The sequence below is a fragment of the Ranitomeya imitator genome, chromosome 4 (genome assembly GCF_032444005.1).
Source record: "Ranitomeya imitator isolate aRanImi1 chromosome 4, aRanImi1.pri, whole genome shotgun sequence".
Lineage (NCBI taxonomy): Eukaryota > Metazoa > Chordata > Amphibia > Anura > Dendrobatidae > Ranitomeya > Ranitomeya imitator.
In genome coordinates, this window is record NC_091285.1 from 182,245,786 (window position 1) to 182,271,888 (window position 26,103).

At 39.2% G+C, this 26,103-nt stretch overlaps 1 long non-coding RNA gene across 1 annotated transcript; it reads left to right on the forward strand.

Moving 5' to 3' along the window:
- Positions 1 to 649: 649 nt before the first annotated feature.
- On the forward strand, positions 650 to 25,220 carry LOC138675697 (uncharacterized). The gene is made up of 3 exons (XR_011320704.1): positions 650 to 785; positions 20,738 to 20,871; positions 23,781 to 25,220. It is a non-coding gene; the product is annotated as an uncharacterized lncRNA (long non-coding RNA).
- Positions 25,221 to 26,103: the final 883 nt, after the last annotated feature.

Consider the following 26,103-nt stretch of genomic DNA (forward strand, 5'->3'; position numbering starts at 1 on the left):
ATATAATATGCACATGTTAATAACGAAAAAAATGTGTCCCATCACTAGGCACCTAAGTGTGAGATTTGTGGGAACTTGTCTATTTAGGATATTACAGAGGACGGTAAAGGGAACGGTTCAGACGCAGACCATCATCTTCATTTCTCATACAAACTGAGAACTAAGAAAATTCCCACACTGTTCTGAAGACGCAAGCAGGAAGTCCCATTAACCTCTTGCATGCCACAAGGGACGCATGGAAGGGAACTGGTTAATAGATGCAAGACCCTTTCAGTTTGGTTCATTAGTGTTCCCAGACAACTTGCTGGCACAGAGTTGGTCTCATTCTCGCTCCTCTGTTTCTCTCTGTTTATGTCCCTCCCCCCATCGTTCTGTTTCACCCCCCCCCCCTTCTCTTTCAACCCTAATGATTCCCACATGGTTCTTGGTATCTCAGCCAAGCCTCCTAGCATTGTCTGAAAACTCCAAATTTAGAAGAAATATGAAAATTGTCAAACAGTCAGTCCTTAGTGGGTAAAACTGAAAACCTCCTAAACTGTCACAGGTCAAGGCAAGAAAAGGAGGGGTTCCACGTGATTACACCCCCAACCAATGGCATCCCACAATGACCTGACAGATGTGCCTTATAACAGCCTGGCCTCTCTTCTCTCCAGCTCATATAAGGTAAAAGAAAAAAGGTTTTTCCCCCAGATGGTTAGAATCTAGTCCAGGAAAGCCCTCATCTCTTACACAGACTTGGTTGTGCAACCTCGCGGAACCAAAACCTCAAGAATGCCTTGGAGAAGGTAAGTCGTGAGTTTCAGAAGGACAATCCATAATTATACTTTCGCAATGTATTTCCTGATGTGTTTTTTTCTTACAGTGTTTAAGGCAACGTTAGAAAAGTTACAATTTAGTAATGTTCATGTTAGAAAATGGTTTCTAAATATGCAAACTATAGCTCGGAAGAAATCTGTAAGTATACTGAATGCATCAATGGTCCCAGAAAGTAACTGCTGAAAAGTTTTTTGTAGGGTTCAGTAAAGTGTACGGAAAAAGTTATGCCCTTTTCGGTATAGTCTTCCATTCAACCATTCGTCCTTTAGGGGCCACCACCACTGAAGGACTGTGGTATATGTTACTAGTACTACAGAAAATGCTGAAAGCATCTTGTGGGGTTGTGCAGAGTGTATAAGGTTCTCCATCCGCACGGGTTTTACGATGTATGGAAGCCTGTAGAAATAATCACAGAGCAGTCCTGCAGTGATGGTCCTTGATATGCCAGATCAGAGATCAAAATTTACATGGAAGCAAAATACAAGTTGCAAAAGTTTGGCCCTTGTTTAATTACTCCGTCTAATATTAGACGGCAGAGACTTATTCCAGGCAATCTGAGGATGCACCAAATTTATGACAACAAGCGCATGCTGTTTTCTAGATTTGAGGAATCTTGTTAGACGTTTGACACTTTTCATACTTTTACCAACTCTTAGTTTACCTACCTAGGAACATTTGCAGGGAACTGGCACATTTTTAGACTTCCCAAATCTACATACCGCTTTTAGACACTTTTGAAAACTGTCTAGAGAGACGCACACAATCTGTTCTTTTTGTTAATGAATTTGTCTAAATTGATTTCCACCAAAAAGGAACTTTTTATAAGTTCTTTCAGGTACATAATGTATAAGTCAGACGTGGTTCACTATGAAATCCTAATCAACTATATCTAGTCTCATAGTCATTTAACACCTAGTCTCGTGTTCATCTTCATAGAGTCACAGAATGTTAGAGTTGGAAGGGACCTCCTGGGTCATCGTGTCCAACCCCCTGCTCAATGCAGGATCCATTAAACCATCTCAGACAGATGTCTGTCCAGCCTCACAGACATCTCTTACCTAGTCTCATAATCACTTCTTATAGTCATGTTTTACTTTGTAACCGTGTCTCATAGTCATCGCTAATGGTCGTCCATAACCCAGTCTTATAGTTATCTCTTATAGTCATCTCCAACCTTGTCTGTGGTCATTTGTTATGGTCATATAAAAACTATTCTCATAGTTGTCTCTTATTGCTTTCTCCAACATTTTCTCATAGTCATCAATCATGGTCAAATATAACCTAGTCTCATAGGTATCCCTCACAGCCATGTATTACCTTGACTCACTGACATCTATTACCTTGTCTCATAGTTAATTTATACAGTCACCTATAACCTTGTCTCATAGTCATCTCTCATGGTCATGTATAATTCAGTCTCACAGTTATCGCTTATACTCATTTATAGCCTAGTTTCATAGCCGTCTCTCAAAGTCTTCTATATTCTAATCTCATAGTCAATTCTTATAATAATTTTTCATAGTCCTCTGCAACCTCATCTCATAATCATCTTTCATAGTAATTTATAACCTTCTTTTGCAGCTATATCTCATGGTCATATTTAACTTAGTCTCACAGTCATCTCGCAATGTCATCCATAACCTAATCTTATAGTCAACTATCATCTAGTCTTCTAGTCAACTTGTTTGGTCATCAAATACGTAGTCTCATAGTCAATATTTATAGTAATCTAGAACCTAATTTCATAGTCATGTCTTAAACATCTATGACCTAGTCTCAATCATCTCTCATTGGCCTTCTTTAACTTTGTACGATAATCATCACTCATAGCCATCTAACACCTAGTCTCAGTCATCTCTCACCTAGTCTCCTAGTCATCTCCCATGGTCATCTATAACTTAGTCTCATAGTCCTCTAAAAGTCAACTGCAACCTAGTCTCATGATCAATTCTCATAGTCATCTATAACCATCTCTCATAGTTATCCACAACCAAGTCTCATAATCATCTCTGATAGTCATCTATCACATAGTCTCATAGTGTCATCTATCACCTAGTCTCATAGTCATCTCTCATGGTCATCTATCACCTAGTCTCATAGTCATCTCTCATGGTCATCTATCACCTAGTCTCATAGTCATCTCTCATGGTCATCTATCACCTAGTCTCATAGTCATCTCTCATGGTCATCTATCACCTAGTCTCATAGTCATCTCTCATGGTCATCTATCACCTAGTCTCATAGTCATCTCTCATGGTCATCTATCACCTAGTCTCATAGTCATCTCTCATGGTCATTTATCACCTAGTCTCATAGTCATCTCTCATGGTCAACTATCACCTAGTCTGATAGTCATCTCTCATGGTCATCTATCACCTAGTCTCATAGTCATCTCTCATGATCATCTATCACCTACTGTACTCTCATAGTCATCTCTCATGGTCATCTATCACCTAGTCTCATAGTCATCTCTCATGGTCATCTATCACCTAGTCTCATAGTCATCTATATTCTAATTTCATAGTCAGCTCTTATAGTCAGCTCTAACCTATGCTCATAGTAATCTCTAATAATTAACTATAACTTAGTCTATTGGTCATCTCTAAAATTGTTCTCTAAAATGTAAAAATCTATTTCCATTGCTTTGCTGCAATATTCTTCCAGGACCCTGCCTGTATGTAATTGTCTATTTTCCTTTGCTTCCCAAGCATTGTCTAGACTCTAGCCCACAGCTGCAGTTGTCGTCACACCATGGAGCGGTTGTATATCAGCAGTTTTTACAGTATATCTTCGTAGCCCATATTCACAATATAGTAGCCAAAGATAACATTTAATCTTTACAGAGAGAGTACTCTCAGCTACCCGACAGAGAGGTTTGTGCTTGGTTGGCATTGAAAGATGATTTGTAGACATCAAGCTTTAACATTCACCAATAATAATCTCTCAAACTATTGGTCTATGTTACATTGGTAGCAATTGTCTTAAAGGGATCCTCTAGAGTATTAAAAATAAAACGTATTTAAGTGGTCATTATACCTGCTGCCATGTCATGGAATATTTTCTAAGCAATCCACCTGCAAAAATAACATTTGGGGTCTGAAGATGCAGGTGTTGTGTTTGAAGGCAGGGAATCCATCCGTACACAAGAACTGAGGACTGAATTGCTAACGAAGGTATATTAGAAATGTCTTGTACAGTATGAATTCTATCTACTGAATATATTGGTGCTGTGCTGATATAAATGCACAGCAGGCCTCCTGCCATCGAAATAGGAAGACCTCTGTGCTGCCAATCATGATCACATTTCCTCCACAGTAATTTATGCAGAGCTACACAATGGCGTTTATACCAGATAGTAGGTCTCAATGTATTTCCTTTAAATGAGCGGGACTTTCTCTAGGTTCTGTGTGACCTGCCAAACCTTGCAGCAACTTCCTGTCAGGAGAGGCACAGATTCTTGGCAGCAAAAGCCCTAAGCAGCTGCTCCAGATGTGACCACTTTAACCGCTGGAAAAACCCTGAGGCCGTCACCTTCATGCACAGACTGGCGAAGCTTAGAGACTTCCCCAACACTTTATAATATTAGTCCTCTGAATAGCAGGCGGGGTGTGGGTGTTCTTGGTAACCGACGCAGTTCAATAAAAGAAGGCTTGATTCATTAAAGTTTCAGTAAACTTTCTATCTATCTATCTATCTATCATATATCTATTATCAATTATCTATCTATCTAAAGATCTATCTATCTATCTATCTATCTATTATCTATCTATCTATCTATCTATCTCCTATCTATCTATCTATTATCTATCTATCTCCTATCTATCTATCTATCTATCTATTATCTATCTATCTATCTATCTATCTATCTATCTATCTATAGATCTATCTATCTCATTCCTTCTCTCTATCTATCTTCCATCTATCTATCTATCTATCTATCTATCTATCTCTCTATCTATCTATCCATCTATCTATCTCCTATCTATCTATCTATCTATTTATCTCATTCCTTCTCTCTATCTATCTTCTATCTATCTCCTATCTATCTATCTATCTATCTATCTCTCTATCTATCTCCTATCTATCTATCTATCTATCTATTATCTCTCTATCTCTCTATCTCTCTATCTCTCTATCTATCTATCTATCTCCTATCTATCTATCTATTATCTATCTATCTATCTATCTATCTATCTATTATCTATCTATCTCATTCCTTCTGTCTATCTATCTATCTATCTATCTATCTATTTATCTATAGATCTATCTCATTCCTTCTCTCTATCTATCTATTATCTATCTATCTATCTATCTATAGATCTATCTCATTCCTTCTCTCTATCTATCTCCTATCTATCTATCTATCTATCTATCTATCTATCTATCTATTATCTATCTATAGATCTATCTCATTCCTTCTATCTATCTATCTATCTATCTATCTATTTATCTATCTATCTATCTATAGATCTATCTCATTCCTTCTCTCTATCTATCTATCTATCTATAGATCTATCTCATTCCTTCTATCTATCTATCTGTCTATCTATCTATCTATCTATCTATAGATCTATCTCATTCCTTCTCTCTATCTATCTATCTATCTATCTATCTCTCTATCTATCTCTCTATCTATCGTCCAAAAAAACAAAGGCAGCACGCCAATAGAAAAAATAAATGTGATTTATTGACCCATGTACAACGTTTCGGTCCAAGATGTGGACCTTTCTCAAGCCTACGTCTTGGACTGAAACGTCGCACATGGGTCAATAAATAACATTTATTTTTTTCTACTGGAGTGCTGCCTTCGTTTTTTTGGACTATAGCATGAGGTTTGGTACATACCTGCAAGGATTTTTTGCACCCTTTGTTTTCTTTTGGTGCTGCTTTTTGTTTTCTTTTACTATCTATCTATTATCTATCTATCTATCTATAGATCTATCTATCTATCTATCTAATTCCTTCTCTCTATCTATCTATCTAACTATCTATCTCTCTATCTATCTATTTATAGATCTATCTATCTATCTCATTCCTTCTATCTATCTCCTATCTATCTATCTATTATCTATCTATAGATCTATCTATCTCATTCCTTCTATCTATCTATCTATCTATCTATCTATCTATCTATCTGTCTATCTATCTCATTCCTTCTATCTATCTATCTATCTATCTATCTATCTGTCTATCTATCTCATTCCTTCTATCTATCTATCTATCTATCTATCTATCTGTCTATCTATCTCATTCCTTCTATCTATCTATCTATCTATCTATCTACTATTATCTATCTATCTATCTATCTATCTATCTATCTATCTATCTATCTATTATCTATTATCTATCTATCTCTCTATCTATCTATAGATCTATCTATCTATCTATCTCATTCCTTCTCTCTATCTATCTCCTATCTATCTATCTATCTATCTATCTATCTATCTATCTATCTATCTATCAAGATTCAAGATTCAAAGAAGCTTTATTGGCAGGACCAAATACACATCAGTTTTGCCAAAGCAAGTGTATAAAGGCAATAGGGATAGGGACTGTGGGGATGTTGGGTAGGAGCTGTAGGGAAGGTGGATGGGGGCAGATCCATTGTGGGGGTTATAGTCCATGGCATAGGGGAGGTGGATGGGACAGGTCCATTGTGGGGGTTATAGTCCATGGCATAGAGGAGGTGGATGGGGGCAGATCCATTGTGGGGGCTATAGTCCATGGTATAGGGGAGGTGGATGGGGCAGATCCAGGGTGGGGGCTATAGTCCATGGTATAGGGGAGGTGGATGGGGCAGATCCAGGGTGGGGGCTATAGTCCATGGTATAGGGGAGGTGGATGGGGCAGATCCAGGGTGGGGGCTATAGTCCATGGCATAGGGGAGGTGGATGGGGCAGGTCCAGGTTGGGGGCTATAGTCCATGGCATCATAGTTCTCTTTCTCGCAGTCTATGACATTCGCTCACATACCGTGCTGCTATCTCCACTGCGCTCTCTTCTTCTCCCAGCAGGATATATGTTTTCTCTTCCTCCTTCATGGTGATGAAGTCTGGGAAGAGATGTGAGAGTCACTAAAGAGCCTGATATGTCATGGACTCCTATACCTCACCCTGGAAACATCCCCTATCCTCTAAAAGGAATTTGATATTCCTTGGACCTCTATATCCCCCCCTCCCCCACCCCTGTATTTTTACCATATGCTTTGGCAATGCTAACATGTACTTAGTCCTGCCAATAAAGCTCATTTGAATTGAATTGAATTGAATTGAATTGAGTCTCCTGAATCTATCTATTTATCTATCTATCTATAGATTTATCTCATTCCTTCTCTCTATCTATCTCCTATCTATCTATCTATCTATCTCTCTATCTATCTCTCTATCTATCTCTCTATCTATCTCTCTATCTATCTCTCTATCTATCTCTCTATCTATCGTTCAAAAAAACGAAGGCAGCACTCCAATAGAAAAAAATAAATGTTATTTATTGACCCATGTACGACGTTTCGGTCCAAGATGTGGACCTTTCTCAAGCCTACGTCTTGGACTGAAACGTCGCACATGGGTCAATAAATAACATTTATTTTTTTCTATTGGAGTGCTGCCTTCGTTTTTTTGGACTATAGCATGAAGTTTGGTACATACCTGCAAGGATTTTTTGCACCCTTTGTTTTCTTTTGGTGCTGCTTTTTGTTTTCTTTTACTATCTATCTATTATCTATCTATCTATCTATCTATCTATCTATCTATCTATCTATCTATCTCTCTATCTATCTATAGATCTATCTATCTAATTCCTTCTATCTATCTATCTATCTATCTATCTATCTATCTATCTATCTATAGATCTATCTATCTATCTCATTCCTTCTATCTATCTATCTATCTATCTATCTATCTATCTATCTATCTATCTCCTATCTATCTATCTATCTATCTATTATCTATCTATAGATCTATCTATAGATCTATCTATCTCATTCCTTCTATCTATCTATCTATCTATCTATCTATCTATCTATCTATCTATCTCCTATCTATCTATCTATCTATCTATCTGTCTATCTATCTCATTCCTTCTATCTATCTATCTATCTATCTCCTATTATCTATCTATGTATCTATCTATCTATCTCATTCCTTCTCTCTATCTATCTCCTATCTATCTATCTATCTATCTATCTATCTATCTCCTATTATCTATCTATGTATCTATCTATCTATAGATCTATCTATCTATAGATCTATCTATCTATCTATCTCATTCCTTATCTATCTATCTATCTATCTATCTATCTATCTATCTATCTATCTATCTATCTATCTATAGATCTATCTATCTATAGATCTATCTATAGATCTATCTATCTCATTCCTTCTATCTATCTATCTATCTGTCTATCTATCTGTCTATCTATCTCATTCCTTCTATCTATCTATCTATCTATCTATCTATCTATCTATCTATCTATCTCATTCCTTCTATCTATCTATCTATCTATCTATCTATCTATCTATCTATCTATCTATCTATCTCATTCCTTCTATCTATCTATCTCATTCCTTCTATCTATCTATCTATCTATCTATCTATCTATCTATCTATCTATCTATCTATCTATCTATCTATCTATCTCCTATTATCTATCTATGTATCTATCTATCTATAGATCTATCTATCTCATTCCTTCTCTCTATCTATCTCCTATCTATCTATCTATCTATCTATCTATCGTCCAAAAAAACGAAGGCAGCACCCCAATAGAAAAAATAAATGTGATTTATTGACCCAAGTACGACGTTTCGGTCCAAGATGTGGACCTTTCTCAAGCCTACGTCTTGGACTGAAACGTTGCACATGGGTCAATAAATAACATTTATTTTTTTCTACTGGAGTGCTGCCTTCGTTTTTTTGGACTATAGCATGAGGTTTGGTACATACCTGCAAGGATTTTTTGCACCCTTTGTTTTCTTTTGGTGCTGCTTTTTGTTTTCTTTTTCTATCTATCTATCTATCTATCTATCTATCTATCTATCTATCTATCTATCTATCTATCTATCTATCATCTATCTATCTATAGATCTATCTATCTATCTAATTCCTTCTCTCTATCTATCTATCTATCTATCTATCTATCTATCTATCTATCTATCTATCTCTCTATCTATCTATCTAATTCCTTCTATCTATCTATCTATCTAAATAGAAAAGACAAATAGCAGCACAAACTTGAGCAGATTTTGGGTGCAATACTTCCTGAATAATGAAGTTGTCCGACGCAAAATATAAATAGAACAAAATCAGGCAGCACTCCAGTTCAAGAAAAATTGTGGACTTTAATTCAGCACCAAGTGGCGCAACGTTTCGACCTCACAACACAGTCTTGACCCTGTGTTGTGAGTTCGAAACGTTGCGCCACTTGATGCTGGATTTAAGTCCACAACTTTTCTTGAACTGGAGTGCTGCCTGATTTTGTTCTATCTATCTATCTATCTATCTATCTATCTATCTATCTATCTATCTATCTATCTATCTATCTATCTATCTATCTTTATCTATCTATCCATCTATTTCTATCTATCTATATATCTATATATCTATCATCTTTCTATATTTATCTATCTATCCATCTATCTAGTTATATCTATCTATCTATCTATCTATCTGGTAGAATTAAATTTTGCTTCCTATTATAATCTTGAGTTTTATATTTTACTGGTACTTTTAATTAATTTAATACATCACTAGTTAAACCTGGACCATTTTTGCAACAATGTTGGAACATTTTTCTTAGAACTCCCATGTTCCTCTGTAATTCCTGTTGGGAATGTATCAATGATTTGACAATTTTTCTTACCATTGCCCTTGTCAGTGGGTGATATCACTTCTTGCTGACAGCGGCACATTCTGCAGTGTTACACTTGGTACTGACAAGGGGGATGGTAATGTTCAATTGTCACATGTTTTCATAACTATTTAGGAGGAATAATAGCACTAAGAACATAGGTTACAAAACTGTAATTAATTGCATAAGGAATACAGGAATTTAGTAAAGCTGATATGTTAGGAAAGGTCACAGGAGTTTCTGAAAGGGAACCCATTTCCATGAAAATCAGTCTAATCGGCAGACATGTTATAGAGTAGGAGCAGCTGAGTAGATTGATATAAATCACCATGTCCATATCTATATTCATTCAGAAAGTGTAATTTTGGCATAAGTTCAAGCAATATATGCTGGCTGACATAACTTTTTTCTGCTATGATAAAAGATGTTAGCCGTCAATTAATGTGACCGACAGCTGATAACTATGGGCAGCATGTCTCTGACACTGGCTGTGTGGTCTCAACCAGGTGTGTCTGACTCTGAAACGCTGCTGTGTCTCAGAAATAGACATACTTTACGAGCTACACGAGGGACTGCAGGTGGGTTCATTGCAGCTTCTCACCTCCCACTACCAATGACTAACAGGTCTCTCCCTATGTGCACATGCAGGGAGAGACCTGTCACTCACTACCAGTGGGAGGGGAGAAGCTGCCTGGGACCCGCCTGTCCGACTCGTCTCCAGTGCAGCTTAGTCCCCAAAGTATGTTTTTCTCAGAAACACTGCAGAATTTCAGAGCCAGACATACCTGGTTGAGATCATATAGCCAGTGTCAGAGACATGCTGCATGTGGATTGTGTTACATGTGCCAACTGTCAGGTTCTCTTGAAGCTTTTCAGTAGAGAGATATCATGCAAAGACACGTAAATGGCCCAACAGACATTTTCAAAAAATGTACCTGTGATATCCACTGAACATAGCCTATACATGTGATGTGAACACAGCTTTAAGGTTTCCATACATCTTAGATAACTGTCAGCTGAACATTGTTAATTTATCCTCAAAGGGTTATTCCCAAAAAATCAAGTTATGGCTATGGGATAACTTGCTGATCTCTGGTGTTCCAACCCCTGTGAAGAATGGGGTTCTGGAACCCTGAGAACGGGACTTTGCAGCTCTCTTATGAATGGATCGGAGATGCGCATTCATTGTCTGTTGGACTGATGAGTACTTCCCTTGGCTATTTCAGTCAGTCCTGTAGACAATGAATGGGCTGGAGGTCACACATGCTCACATTCACTCCAGTCAGGATTGTGCTGCTGAGCCGTGTTTTTGGGGATTTGCAAGTTATTTCTGATCCAATTTATAGGGGATAACTTTACTTTTGGGGGACAATAATGATTTAGAATCACGAAGCAGCTATGTTAGGTCTACTGTGTTATGGTGATACAAAAAATGAGAGCCCCTTGCCCTGTCAGTGAAAGACTTTACAAAAAAGTATTATTTGGAGTGATAAGGTTATCAGTTTTTTGACTGTAGGAAAAGCACATGGTAGATAAAATTACCTAGGAAAGATCAAGACTATAACACAATCAAACATTTTTTATAGAACACCATCATCTCTCGCCATCTGATATTCATTTTCCTTACATTATTTTCATTCCAGTATGTCACTGGTTCAACTGGTTATTGCAAAGCCTGAATTCCCTTTAGGTATAGGCTCAGTTAACACATCAGTGATTCCCGAGAAGGCTGTTGTTCTATGACAGTACATATTAAAACACGAGGGCAGATATATATGGAGAGAATAAATCTAAAATAACGTTTCCCCCATGAATTGCACTTCTGCTGGTCTGTAGGTTGCTATTTTCAGAAGTCGCAGACTAGGTCTTATTGTGCGTCAATAAGGCCAAGTCTAAGGAATGTCAAAGATGACGTGTAAGCCATAGTGAATACTTTACACAATATCATATGCATATGATGTTCCCACAAAATTCATGTTTGGGGTCTGTGGTTTGGATTACTCCCTCACTTCCTGGTGCTCTCATCTATGACCCTCCAGTCCACAACATGCCAAATCCTCCTCTCTCACATGCTCCCTGACCTCTATGTCTTTTCGGCTGTTTGTATCCCATCAAGAATGTGACTTGTAAACAGAACAGTTAAGTGTCCATGTCACACGCTCCCCATTTCCTTTACAAACTGATTAACCCCATGATAGCCATGGTCATGCATGTTCGTTTTCCACTGAAGTTGCATGTGTCGATAACTGTAATTCCCTGTATCTCATCAGTGGACTACCAGACGGGGAGCGTAGGCTACCTATGAGGTGGTTTGTTGTATCAGAATCCTTACAAAGAGATGCCATTTCTAGTCTTAAAAATAAACAAAAACTTTAAATGCTCCACATTAAAACCCTGCTGTTGTCTTTGGTCAAAAACGACCGACCTTGAACTTCAATATTCTTTAAAATATTCAAGATGCGGCTCTGAAACCTGTGGCCGACCGACCCATCCTCATTTAAGTCAATCAACCACAAGTTTCAGAATCGCATCTTGAACACCCCAAAAAATACCAAAGTTCAAAATCGGTCTCCCCAGACCGAAGACAACAGCGGGGTTAAAAAAAACTGTATGACATTTCGGGGGACTTCATCTCTTGCCAAACATCACTTCATGTATCAATCTCACTGCCACATGCTGTATCTACCAGCCTATCTTCTAGCTATAATGGTGCTATAGGAACCTGGCTCAGATATATAGTAACATATACAGTGTATTTTTCAGTTTTTGTTTAGTTATATACCTGTAGAGGTAAATATAATGTATCATGATCCACATGGCTATACAAGGTGCTCCATTGTTTTTTAAATAACATAGTAACTTGGTAGCAATCAAAGTGGAACGTATCTGCAACCTTTGTTGGATATTCTGGTTGTCCTGATTGTGTATTGCTAGGAAACCATGTATCTTTGGATTGTTCCATCATTACAGGTCTAAAGGTAATTGAAAGTCCAACAGCAATAAGTTGTCTCACTGATCAGGAGCAGCGGGTTCCTTCTACTATACACTAGCCAAACAAAATGTTCTAAAATGTAACCTTTAATAAAACACATTAAAGTAAATTCATTACCCCAAGCCATGTGCTAGCTACTAGCTGTGCTTTATGATAGGCATCATTAAGCAATTAGGTAAAGCTAGGTTCACATCTGCATTGCAGTCTCCAACGCAGACGCTTTCATTCTTAATGGTGGAGATAGGGCAGGACTATTATTTCCGGTAAGATGGCAGACAACATGACAGAAACCTAATGGACTCCATTATAACTCAGTAGGGTCCATCATGTTAAGAAACATCAATGCAGAATTTCTGTTCCAAGTATGTAACAGAAAACAGAACTCCTAACACAGATGTGAATCCAGCCTAGGCAACACAACATTCAGAACATACTTTAGTAGTCTATTCTGTTCATTTCCAGGGTGCTGGGCTCTCAGGAGGTGCGTGGTAGGCAGTTGTCCCCTGACCTGACTGTGATATGGAGGAAGCAGTGTGGTTACTATTAAATGGGTCGTTCACTACTTTGTAACCTGCTCCTATCTGCCGTAAGAGCTTCACTCAAGCACATTAGTAACTGTCTTTCATTACATACTCCAAAGGCTGGCATCTCACTGCGGCTCATGTGTTTCCATTTGTCTCTATACAGTTTTCTTCTGATGTACCTCCATCCGATCCTTCCCTCTCCTAAACTCTGGAATTGGAAGGATCGTCACATGAACCCTAAGGAGAAGAGTATGTGTCTGGTTAGTGACTGACCATCTGTCTGAATTTAGAGCCTGGAAGGTGATCGGATTGGAGTAAAAGTCACCGGAAGAAAACAATGTAGAAACATTGGATCATAAAACCACCAGCGAAAATCCAGCTTAGATACATGTAATGTAATTTAACGAAAGACAATTACAAATATGCTCGTCTATAGCTGGAGGCAGGTTATAAAGTAGTGGGCAACCCCTTAAGTTTTCTTTGAGAATATTTAGGATCAAGAATATTGTTGACTTCTTGACTTTGAATATCTGCCAAAAGTGACCAAAGTAAACCCTCTTCATAAGCAAGCATAGGGATGGCTAAACCAGCTCACCATTGTGAGGACCCCACAAACAGCTCACCCTCTACGCATGCAATGGGAATGCGTGATATTAGGGTTACCTGCAGACACAATTCAAAATTTTGGTTTTTAATGAAGTTATGGTTTAAAGCAGTGTTTCCCAAACTCCAGTCCTCATAGCCCCAACTCCTAATGTTTTCAGGATCTCCTTAGCATTGCACAGGCAATGGGATTATTTCTAAGGCATCCGAAACTGTCCCAGGTTCTCTCACCTATGTAAGGAAATCCTCAACATATGATGTATTGGGGGCCTTGAGTACTACTTTGGGAAACACTGGTTTAAATGTCTAGTCTAGCTGGATTAGCACAATACAAGCCAACGGTGCTGATCATTGAAGATTTACAAAGACAAATGTATAAAACTAAAGCTAATGTAGCAATAAATGGTATGTAATCTCTAGGTGATATATGTTGCCCACACGTCATACAGTCAGAAGTTAATGCTAATATCTAATGCCTGCATCCCATTTTTATTCTGTCCGCCAAAAAGACACACATTCTAATAGTAAAAAAATGAAGTAGGCACGTACCCCCAGTAGACTGGCTTGGTACCGCAGGGGGATTTGGAGTGTTTAAAGTACCAAGAAACTGCCTCGGACCATAAAAGGAAAAGATATTTTTCTTCAGTCCGAATCATGGAAAAAGCAAAAGTTATTTTTAGTTAGGAGTCTGGCGGCATCAGAGGAGCTGCATAGTGTGATAATGATCTAGAGTGAGTGCATGACACATTAATACACTCATATACATCAAGAAAGTAAGCTTATGTCATCAGTGGATCACAGGACCTCTAGATTGGAAGCTCTCGCTGGAAAATATTTCATTATTGTCCTATTTAATGAAATGATTTATCGCTTATGTTTAAAAGAAGCCAATCGATGTGGAAAACGGGCAAAAATTAACTTACGATACGAGGTATAAAAAGTGCATAAAAATTACATCCAGACAAAATATGGCTCTAAACAGATGTTAGTCTAGTATATATATAAAAAATGGATTGGAGAGGTCTAGTCTGGTACTAACTAGTCCACCTCAACATCAAATACCGTAAGTGGGATTTCCCCCAATAATCTAATGTCACCAGCGATAATACACATGGCCCCATGCTATGGTATGTTTCTTCATCGATTATAATCAAATTTTGCATTCTACCTTTGTCTAGTTTCTTAAGTTTTAATTTGGCTGCTATAGACATGTTAATTATTGTACAACAAAATGCTCATTTTAGGGTTGACTGTTTTATACAGGCCGAAAGGATGATTTTTCTCATAGTTTTCTAACCAAAAAAATGCACATGCTCCTATCTTGTAAAATGTAACATAAAAGAACCTATATGTGATGGCTTACTTACGTCAGTCATAAAAGACACAACACTTCCGTAAATTGTAAGTGATAGAACGCATAGAATTTACAAATCTGATCCAAGTAATCTGGGGAGATTTGAGGTATGTTGCAACAAATTGTGAGAAATGCCATAGTGATGTGATATCAACCAGGATTTAATGTCTCTGTTAATGTGGTAGCTGAATCTAATGATGATCCATTTCCCGAGAGGGAGAACACAAGGTAACCAGCTGTTACCCATATGCTCGGAAATTTTTCCCAAAATTGTTAAGAGTTTGTAAAAATAAAGACACATGAGAATCAACCTTCTTTTGCCCCCTACTTCATCAGTAATAGAAGCAATGATCAAGGGGTCAAACCTACAGGAAAACACTCATCATCCCTAGAGACAAGATTTGGACAACCTCCAGATTTCAGAGGGAACCTAATTTAATGTCAACAAGGCAATAACGCCAAATTGGGTCACTCCTACAAATACCACTCATATCACAAAACGGTTTTGGCCCATTTCAGGACAAAGATGATGTATATAGCGTTGTCTAAGAAATAGCTATCTCAGGCCTACTACAGTGCGTTCAAATGTTGGAACAGATGTGATGAGAGAGATGGAGAGAAGCCAGTTATCCTGTAAAGAATGTTCTCTTGATTCCATCCAGATCCAGAGAAGGCAGAATCTTTAGATCACGACTCAGCCAGGAATCGTTTAGCCGGGATAATGCACATCTGTAATTACATTCCTACTACAAGTATCACAGTACTTACACTATTAAAATATCTTCTAAATATGACCCATTGGCCTTCAACCGACTGTAATCTTGTTACATATTGGCTTTTTTGGAGACTGTGCATAGACATTCAATGTCAGGCTCTGTTCACAAATGTATTGGTATCTATGTCATTGTGTGACATGACTTTAGAAAAACAGAATTCTTTTTTAAATTTTAATAGGATGTTTGTAATGCCAAATACTTCAGTTTGGCTCTTTTTGTTAGACTTCAAATGTTTGTGAAGTGAAAGAATAGTTTAATTGGGGCCAGCATAAATACCAAAGGGAATTTGGAAAGTGTAGGTGCCCGCTAACCATGGCTGGACCACTCAACACAGAATTCCTTTGGTGATATCCATATTGGGACCTGTTCTCTTCAACATATTCACTAATGATCTGGTAGAAGGTTTACACAGTAAAATATCGATATTTGCAGATGATACAAAACTATGTAATGCAGTTAATACAAGAGAAGATAGTATTCTGCTACAGATGGATCTGGATAAGTTGGAAACTTGGGCTGAAAGGTGGCAGATGAGGTTTATCAATGATAAATGTAAGGTTATACACATGGGAAGAAGGAATCAATATCACCACTACACACTTAACGGGAAACCACTGGGTAAATCTGACAGGGAGAAGGTCTTGGGGATCCTAGTTAATGATAAACTTACCTGGAGCAGCCAGTGCCAGGCAGCAGAGCAGCTGCCAAGACAAACAGGATCATGGGGTGCATTAAAAGAGGTCTGGATACACATGATGAGAGCATTATACTGCCTCTGTACAAATCCCTAGTTAGACCGCACATGGAGTACTGTGTCCAGTTTTGGGCACCGGTGCTCAGGAAGGATATAATGGAACTAGAGAGAGTACAAAGGAGGGCAACAAAATTAATAAAGGGGATGGGAGAACTACAATACCCAGATAGATTAGCGAAATTAGGATTATTTAGTCTAGAAAAAAGATGACTGAGGGGCGATCTAATAACCATGTATAAGTATATAAGGGGACAATACAAATATCTCTTCGAGGATCTGTTTATACCAAGGAAGGTGACGGGCACAAGGGGGCATTCTTTGCGTCTGGAGGAGAGAAGGTTTTTCCACCAACATAGAAGAGAATTCTTTACTGTTAGGGCGGTGAGAATCTGGAATTGCTTGCCTGAGGAGGTGGTGATGGCGAACTCAGTCGAGGGGTTCAAGAGAGGCCTGGATGTCTTCCTGGAGCAGAACAATATTGTATCATACAATTATTAGGTTCTGTAGAAGGACGTAGATCTGGGGATTTATTATGATGGAATATAGGCTGAACTGGATGGACAAATGTCTTTTTTCGGCCTTACTAACTATATGCTACTATGTTACTATGTAAATTCACGGCAGATGTGCACACTACATGTACGTAAAGAGCTCAGACGTATTGTTCCATAGTTGCCCTTTGTATTATGATGGAAACATTTAAGAAATTGGAAATGATTATGTCAGTTCCAATGTCTATTAGTCCCTCTAAAGTGATTGCGAGCCGTACTGAGCAGGACATGGAGACTATTTGTGCTCCTATGATGTTCACGTTGTGGTTGAGCTTCATAGGAGATCACTAATTTTACACTACCCTATATGGTACCTATTGCTGCATATATCTGTCCAAACTAATGAAATATCTGAATATTTATCCAATACGGGATGCACGATGTTGTGTTTTTTCCAGTTTTTTTTACCAAATGGAGTTAATAAAGCCTTAAGAAATTAACAAATATTATTTGTATTAGTATTCAGGTCTATAATGAACTAATATTTGTGTGATCTGCACAATGCAAAGGACACAACATGTAGACGAATATGGACGAGGATACCGTATATATTTGGTGTCCTTATGTCGCACATAATCTGTATGAGCAATACATAAAACATAGCTGCAGATAGGAAATTATAAGAAGTTAAAAAAGGGGCAAAAGTAGGTTTAACCAAAACTGCATTCCTTCTCAACTGGCCAACAGATCATGGGAATCACTGGTTAAATATTCTAGTGACATAGAGAATATTAATATATGGTATATATATACAGTAGATATATTTATATATATATATATCTACTGTATATATGTTAGTGATGACTGAATGGTATAAGGTGTTATCCGAGCATGCTTGGGTGCTAACCAAGTGTCTTCGGCATGCTCAAAAAATATGCTTGAGTCCCCGTGGCTGCATGTCTCGTGGCTGTTCGACAGTCACAACATATGCGAGGATTGCCTAACAAACAGGTAATTCCTGCATGCGTTACAAATGTCTAACAGCCCCGACACATACGGCTGTGGGGACTCAAACATATTTTTCGACCACGTGGTAGACATTTGCTTAGCCCTCAAGCATACTCGGATAACACCTTATTAGAGCACTGTCGCTCATCACTAACATATATTTATTATATATATATATATATATATATATGGAGAATATCATTTCAATTCATCGGTGTTAAAGATATAAGAATAATTACATCATTATAGCAGGAAAGAAATATATCTTGGCACCGTGTTAACCAGTAGATAGAAAAATATTTAGAATTGAGAGTCCTCAGTGGTTGATACCTTTTAATGGCTAACTGAAAAGATGGTAACAAATTGCAAGCTTTCGAGACTACACAGGTCTCTTCATCAGGCAAAGGTCTTTGCCTGATGAAGAGACCTGCGTAGTCTCGAAAGCTTGCAATTTGTTACCATCTTTTCAGTTTGCCTTTAAAAGGTATCAACCACTGAGGACTCTCAATTCTAAATATCATTATAGCATGAATTTGTTTAGTGGAGCCAACGTGCTTTGCAAAAAAGAAAAAAAAAAAAAAAAAAAAAAGAAAAGAGCATGAACCGCACATCCCAAAATCATACGTTGATCTAAAGCCGCTAGGCAAAAATTAATATAACTGAATATGAGGTTTTCAGTTTAACATTCTGATCAGACTGTATGAAGCCCACTGCCCCTTCACGGCAAACCTCGTAGTGGGTCCTATCGCCCTAACGGAGCGGAGCCGTGCGGCGCCCACCGCCACAGCGGCCATGCACCAGCAGGGCGGACGGCCTGTTGCCCCACAGCACCCATGCTGCAAGACTGAGTCCCCAAGACTCCAGACCGCGCCGCCCCACCAGCACAAAGCCACAGCAACAATGGCCGCCACACAGCACCAACACCAAAATGAAAGGAGCACTTAAACTCACCTTCCTCCAGCTCTTCAGTGAGAGCCAAAATGGGCTAGACCCCTTACTTTGCAGTCTCCTGCTAATTAAAATCACCTGAGCCAAATGGGAGGAGTGCTGGTCCAAGAAGAAGACTAGAACATGCTTTGCAAAAAAGAAAAAAAAAAAAAGAAAAGAGCATGAACCGCACATCCCAAAATCATACGTTGATCTAAAGCCGCTAGGCAAAAATTAATATAACTGAATATGAGGTTTTCAGTTTAACATTCTGATCAGACTGTATGAAGCCCACTGCCCCTTCACGGCAAACCTCGTAGTGGGTCCTATCGCCCTAACGGAGCGGAGCCGTGCGGCGCCCACCGCCACAGCGGCCATGCACCAGCAGGGCGGACGGCCTGTTGCCCCACAGCACCCATGCTGCAAGACTGAGTCCTCAAGACTCCAGACCGCGCCGCCCCACCAGCACAAAGCCACAGCAACAATGGCCGCCACACAGCACCAACACCAAAATGAAAGGAGCACTTAAACTCACCTTCCTCCAGCTCTTCAGTGAGAGCCAAAATGGGCTAGACCCCTTACTTTGCAGTCTCCTGCTAATTAAAATCACCTGAGTCAAATGGGAGGAGTGCTGGTCCAAGAAGAAGACTAGAACATGCTTTGCAAAAAAGAAAAAAAAAAAAGAAAAGAGCATGAACCGCACATCCCAAAATCATACGTTGATCTAAAGCCGCTAGGCAAAAATTAATATAACTGAATATGAGGTTTTCAGTTTAACATTCTGATCAGACTGTATGAAGCCCACTGCCCCTTCACGGCAAACCTCGTAGTGGGTCCTATCGCCCTAACGGAGCGGAGCTGTGCGGCGCCCACCGCCACAGCGGCCATGCACCAGCAGGGCGGACGGCCTGTTGCCCCACAGCACCCATGCTGCAAGACTGAGCCCCCAAGACTCCAGACCGCGCCGCCCCACCAGCACAAAGCCACAGCAACAATGGCCGCCACACAGCACCAACACCAAAATGAAAGGAGCACTTAAACTCACCTTCCTCCAGCTCTTCAGTGAGAGCCAAAATGGGCTAGACCCCTTACTTTGCAGTCTCCTGCTAATTAAAATCACCTGAGCCAAATGGGAGGAGTGCTGGTCCAAGAAGAAGACTAGAACATGCTTTGCAAAAAAGAAAAAAAAAGAAAAGAGCATGAACCGCACATCCCAAAATCATACGTTTAGTGGAGCCATTGTCAGAGCTTTTCTTCATGACTGATGTACATTTTCTATTGTAGAGTGAACCGTACAGACATTACATATCTGTTAATTAACCAGAGAGCAGATTAGCTTGTCACCTAATAAGCTGTAATAGGGCAGACATCTATTATATCCAGCCATTTAGGATACAACTCCGTCTTAATGACGTAATTTGGCATTGACTCATTTAAGCTTACACAGAGATGCCCTTTGACTCAGGCTTATTATGGGTTGTGTAAGGACTTGATTGCCAAGGACTGGTCTAGATCAATGGCATCCTTCACAATAAAGCTAACCACACATCATAGGCACTCTGGACAATCCACATCCTTTTCAAGCCATCTTATTACAAGAGACTAATTGTGCTTAGATTATGCAATTTCTCCTCTTCTTTTGCAGGCATTATTCCAGATCATACATGCCCAGCAGTGATGGAGGTGGAATAAAGCAGCAGCTCAATTACATGGATGAGACATGGCTTTGGCCCAGAAATATACCGTAGCTTTCCAATACTGTGGCAAGGAGGAGGCCAGGTGAGGGGGTTGACGATGGTGATTGGGGTTTCTTGCAATTGGCTTTTATGGTTTTGAATAATTTCCTAAGATTTTGTCCAAACCTCATATTAACAGCTGGCGGGAGAGAGAGGAAATACCTTACACAGTTGTATATAAAAGTAGCTGTCACACAGAGCAGCCGATATAACTCAAGGCTAGCAGAGCTGCCAAGTTTTTTTCTACGCAGAAATTGCTCTTTCCAAACTTTTCTGAATATTCAAACTTTAATGCTACTTAATATTGCTTCATCATTATTAAAAGGGAATGCGTCATCAGAAAATAACCTATTGATTAAATCAGATTTGAGTGATAAATGTATTTTGTCAATTTTATTTTCCATATCACAATCCATAATAAAAGTAGAAATATTGCAATTTTCACACTGGTCACTAGGGATTTTTAGACTCAACATATTTTTTGTACTAAAGTTTCTAATGAGCCTGTACAAAGGTTATTGTGAAGAGAAGGGGAGCAAGATCACCTGCAACATCACCTATTGTGATTGGTGGATCCTGTGTTATCAGCTGTGTGTACAGGTGTTACCTGTCATTGTGATCCTGCCTCTGATTATAAGAGAACTGCTGTAAACTGTTCCTGAAAGGACAGAAAATTTAGCTAGAGTCATCAAGACCAGTGCTGTTCATGCTGGTCTTGATCAGACCCCCACCAGCGCCGCACATTTTGGCAAGACTGGATAAAACATGAAAAGTCAAACATTTTTTGCCCCAAAAATGTTGCGGCTTTCAAAGTGATTTAGACCAGAATTCTGACATAGTCGCTTTGATGAATCTGGGGCCTATGAGTCTAAAAAGACCTCAGATCAAGAGATATGAAGTAAAAAAAAATTGCAAAACATGTTTTAAAAATGCAAATAACATAAAAACCTGATATAATCAGTAGGTAATTCTTTGATTATACATTTGCTTTAACACCTTTTTTTGTGGTGTACATTGAGTGGTTAAAATGGCCTGGCAATGTTATTCTCCTCATCAGTGGGATTACGTCGATACCAAATTTGTCCACTTTTGTGAAAAAACCCCCCAACATTTTCTTTGTCTCCATTTTTTGAGAGACTTGAACCTGCGATCCTCTAATCCCTTGTACTGTATACAGCAATACAATAATACTGCTGTATATAGTAAACATCATGGTCGCCATTGAACCCTGTCACAAGCTGAGTTTCAAGGGAGCCCTGCACTGACAAGCGCAGAGGTCTTCAACAGACCCTGGTTGTCATTTCGTCAAGGGAGCGCCCTTGGGTGCATAGAATGATGCGTCTTCATACCGGGGCACTGTGAAGGACCCTGTCACAGTTTGATAGCAGTATTTAACAGGGTAACAGTTGCAAGTGAAGTTGCTCCACCTGAAGCTCCGGGAAGAGTCAGACGGCTGTATACTTTGGACCTCAAAATCGCAATGCAAGGCTCAAACTGGCCATTGGCTCTTCTGACCTGAATGTGATGGCTCCATAGAAATGCATGCTGTCAAGCTCGGGTAATAAGAGCCAAAGGCCAGTCCGAGCATTGCGTTGCGATCCCCTTCCGAGTTATACAACCACCTGGCTCTTACTTTAGAGGCAAGTCTTGAGTGGAGGTACACACCCATTACCTGCCTGTCACCACTCCATGAGCCTGCCCCATACACCCGTTACTGACTTGTGCTCTACATGTAGGGGGCTGGCTATAAGGGGTTAAAGCACTTTACCTGGTCTGCTGTCTCCATTTATTTTCAAGAATCACACCACTATATCTGTCTTCTATTGACATTCAGTCCCATTATCTTCCTCATTGTGCACTGTTTCTTTTAAAGCCCCACTCCAACATTTTCTTCTTGTATTGCTGGAGTGGTGCTTTAACTGTAATTCCCCTACCTCCTGTCTCATACTCACCTGCCGCTGTCTTCATCCTTTTCCAGCATCGCTCCGGTCGGTCTCTGGCAAAAAGTGACCTACCGGCAGCTCCAGTGTTTTATAGAGTGGTGCCGAGGTCATTTTTCAATACAAGTCTTGAGAGCCTTGGAGCCTCGTTGTGGCTCTCATAGACTTGCATTGAGTTCTTGTGACATAGCTTCTGAAGTCCAGCCAGTCAGAAGTTATGGGCACAAGATGGCGCAGCGGGACCGGAGTAGTTGAGTTGGCAAAAGGTGAATCCACTGGAAAGTGAGCGTAAGAGCAGGGGTAGGGGGATTACACTTAAGGTGCCACTCCTGCGCTGAAAAAAAACAAGTGCTGACGTGGTGCTTTAAAAAAAAGATTTTTTTTTACCATTATTACAGCTTTCTAAAATTCGTGCAATTTTCACACTGGCCACTGCGACTAGTCTAGACTCCTACTTCCTGTTCTTTCAGACCCAATCTTTTGTATTGAAGCATTTATCATCTAATAAGCCTGACCAGTGTTTTACTATGGAGCAGTGCAGATCAGCGTTTTTTTTTTATGAGGTCGATTTGCTGTGATTGGCTCCGCAAATTGGATAAGACTCACTCATTCAAGTTTATGAGTGCATGTGAAATATCGGACTGCACTTGGATATCATCTGAATGCAGTCTGATTTGTGCAGACTCAGACAATGGAGAAGATGGAGAAATTAAGTTTTCCATCTTCTTTGCACCTGTGATCCGATTCTCTCATCCAACAGAATCGGATCACGGTATACTGACACTCGGCTCAAATTCTGACAGTGTTATTTACATAATCGATCGAATTTTCTCGTAAGGGAGAATCATTGCTCGTGTGACCGTAGCCTTAATGCGATTTCAGTTTTGTTTGTTTTTTTCATTTTTGTTTTTGTTGTTACAACGGGTTTTTGCATTTATTTTTAGTGCAGAAAATCTGCAATTCTTCACTTAAAAATGCAATTGCGGTTTTACATGAGTTGTTTTTTTTTCAGCTTCTCTACAAAAGCCTATGGAGAAAAATACAACATGAAACGCACATATCCAAAGTGTCTTTAAAGGAACAGCGGGCGTGAGTTTTCATGAAATCAGATCCGCTTTGTTTAATTTGTTGAACGTGTGGACGCAGAAAAAATGCAATGTTAAAAGCACTGCACTTACACTATAGGGCTGCTTCATCACAGTTTGTACAACACAAAAAATTTAGTGACTTCTGCCGTTTTCACCCTACTTTGGATCAGATCAGCTGAAATGTTGGATTAATCAAGTATGCAGCACCCTGAGGAGCATATGACTATCTACTAATACCTGTCCTCTTTTGTTCCCGGTGTCTACATAAGATACTAAGATTAGGACTGGACAGAGTCCTCACAAGTCCAGGTTTTCAGCCTCGGATCCTCTACTCTCCTGATTGACCAGTGTCTCCCAGCCCGCGGTGCAGTGCTGCATCTCTGGTCAGTTGTGAGTCTGAGATGAAGCACTGTAGCTCGGGAAGGCGGAAATCTGCTGCCATGAAGAAGAAGATTGACTAATGACATCTTCATCTAAGGAAAAAGTTTGGAATGGCGTAGGAAATCTGTTCAAGCAAAGTCTACATCTGGTGAGAATTACGCACTAACTGTATGTAATGGATTTCTTCTTATTCACATTTATTGCTCTTTCTGGCCAGAAAGGAGCTAATTCCTGTTTATAGGAGGCCTCTGTATGCCATTACTCTTTTTCCAGTTGTTTATAGGTCATCTCTGCGGTAAACAGCCACACATATTCCTGCCACAGCTGGAGTCTATGATAGTCCTTTCTGATTATTTTCTTCAGTAGTTCTGAAGCATTTTCTCCGAAACGGTGAAGTTGGGTCATCGAGAAGAAGCATTATCGCATAGACCTTTGTAACTTGGTCCTCACGGTCCAGTTTTCCCAGGAATCCCTTGGGTGCTGTAGTGGGGATTCCTGGAAATACTGTTCTTGGGGTCTAGGGTTTGCAGCTAGGAACATCAATGTCTTCATCAATGTTTTACCAAACCCCCGGATGGGGGATAACTGCCGAAACGTGTGTTGGGTCTTATGGTGTGTGCTGTATCCTACGCTACAGGTATTGCTTCATGTGTAATACATTTGTATAATGCCATTGAAGTGGAATGAGTCCTTTTGTTTTGCATTAGGTGTGGGTTTATTATAATGGAAAGTAATGTTTTGCCATGCAAAGCCCTTGGTTAACATATCGCCGTAGGTATTTACTCCCTTAGTCCTATATATATCCCCACCCTGTGTATCTACTTGATTGTCCTATTTTCAATCATGATTTAACAATGACTGTAAGCTTTGTGTGTGGAGGTTCTTAGCATTTTGGCACCACCTTGTGGTTTCCCACTTTTTAATATGCTTAGTCTATGTATGTGTATTTTTTTCATTATTTAATAAAAAGTTATATATTTGTATTTGTTGATTCTAGTGTGCATTTTTTTCATTATATGATGACATAATGTCTTAACAAAGTGCGGTGCTTTTATACATAGGATTCTGAATGCAGCTATGTTAAATGTACAGTATTCATTCCTGTGTCCTGTTTAGACTATATACGGTATATGTTTGTCCATTAGCAATATATAAGCTTTAATAAACGATAGCAAAAACTGCTGCTTCTTTGGGGGGGTTGATGTCTAAATAAATATCTCCAAAACCAATTGAAAAAATCACATTGGATTGTTGAATGTGACATCAACTATTGCATTTATGTTATTTCTTTGTTTCCAAGTTGTAATAATAATAATAATAATAATAATCTTTATTCTTATATAGCGCTAACATATTCCGCAGCGCTTTACATTCTGCACACATTATCATCACTGTCCCTTATGGGGCTCACAATCTAAATTCCCTATCAGTATGTCTTTGGAATGTGGGAGGAAACCGAAGTGCCCGGAGGAAACCCACGCAAACACAGAGAGAACATACAAACTCTTTGCAGATGTTGTCCTTGGTGGGATTCGAGCCCAGGACTCCAGCGCTGCAAGGCTGCAGTGCTAACCACTAAGCCACCGTGCCGCCCGCACGGTGGCTTTATAGTGGCTGTACTATAAACTGTAATTTTCTTAAAGCCCAAAAGAAAAAAAAGATACTCTGATTCTTCAATAAAATTATTAGAACACAGATCCTGTTATTCTTTCTGTCTGATGAAACCGGGATTCTAATGATCAATCTGATAAAACAAAAATGTTGTCACCAAGAAAAGAGCAGAGTCTACGGTACTTATATGACATGTCTTCATGAGATTTGAAAAGGACCTCTTCTCTTTTCCATAAAATAACAATTCTGGAGTTT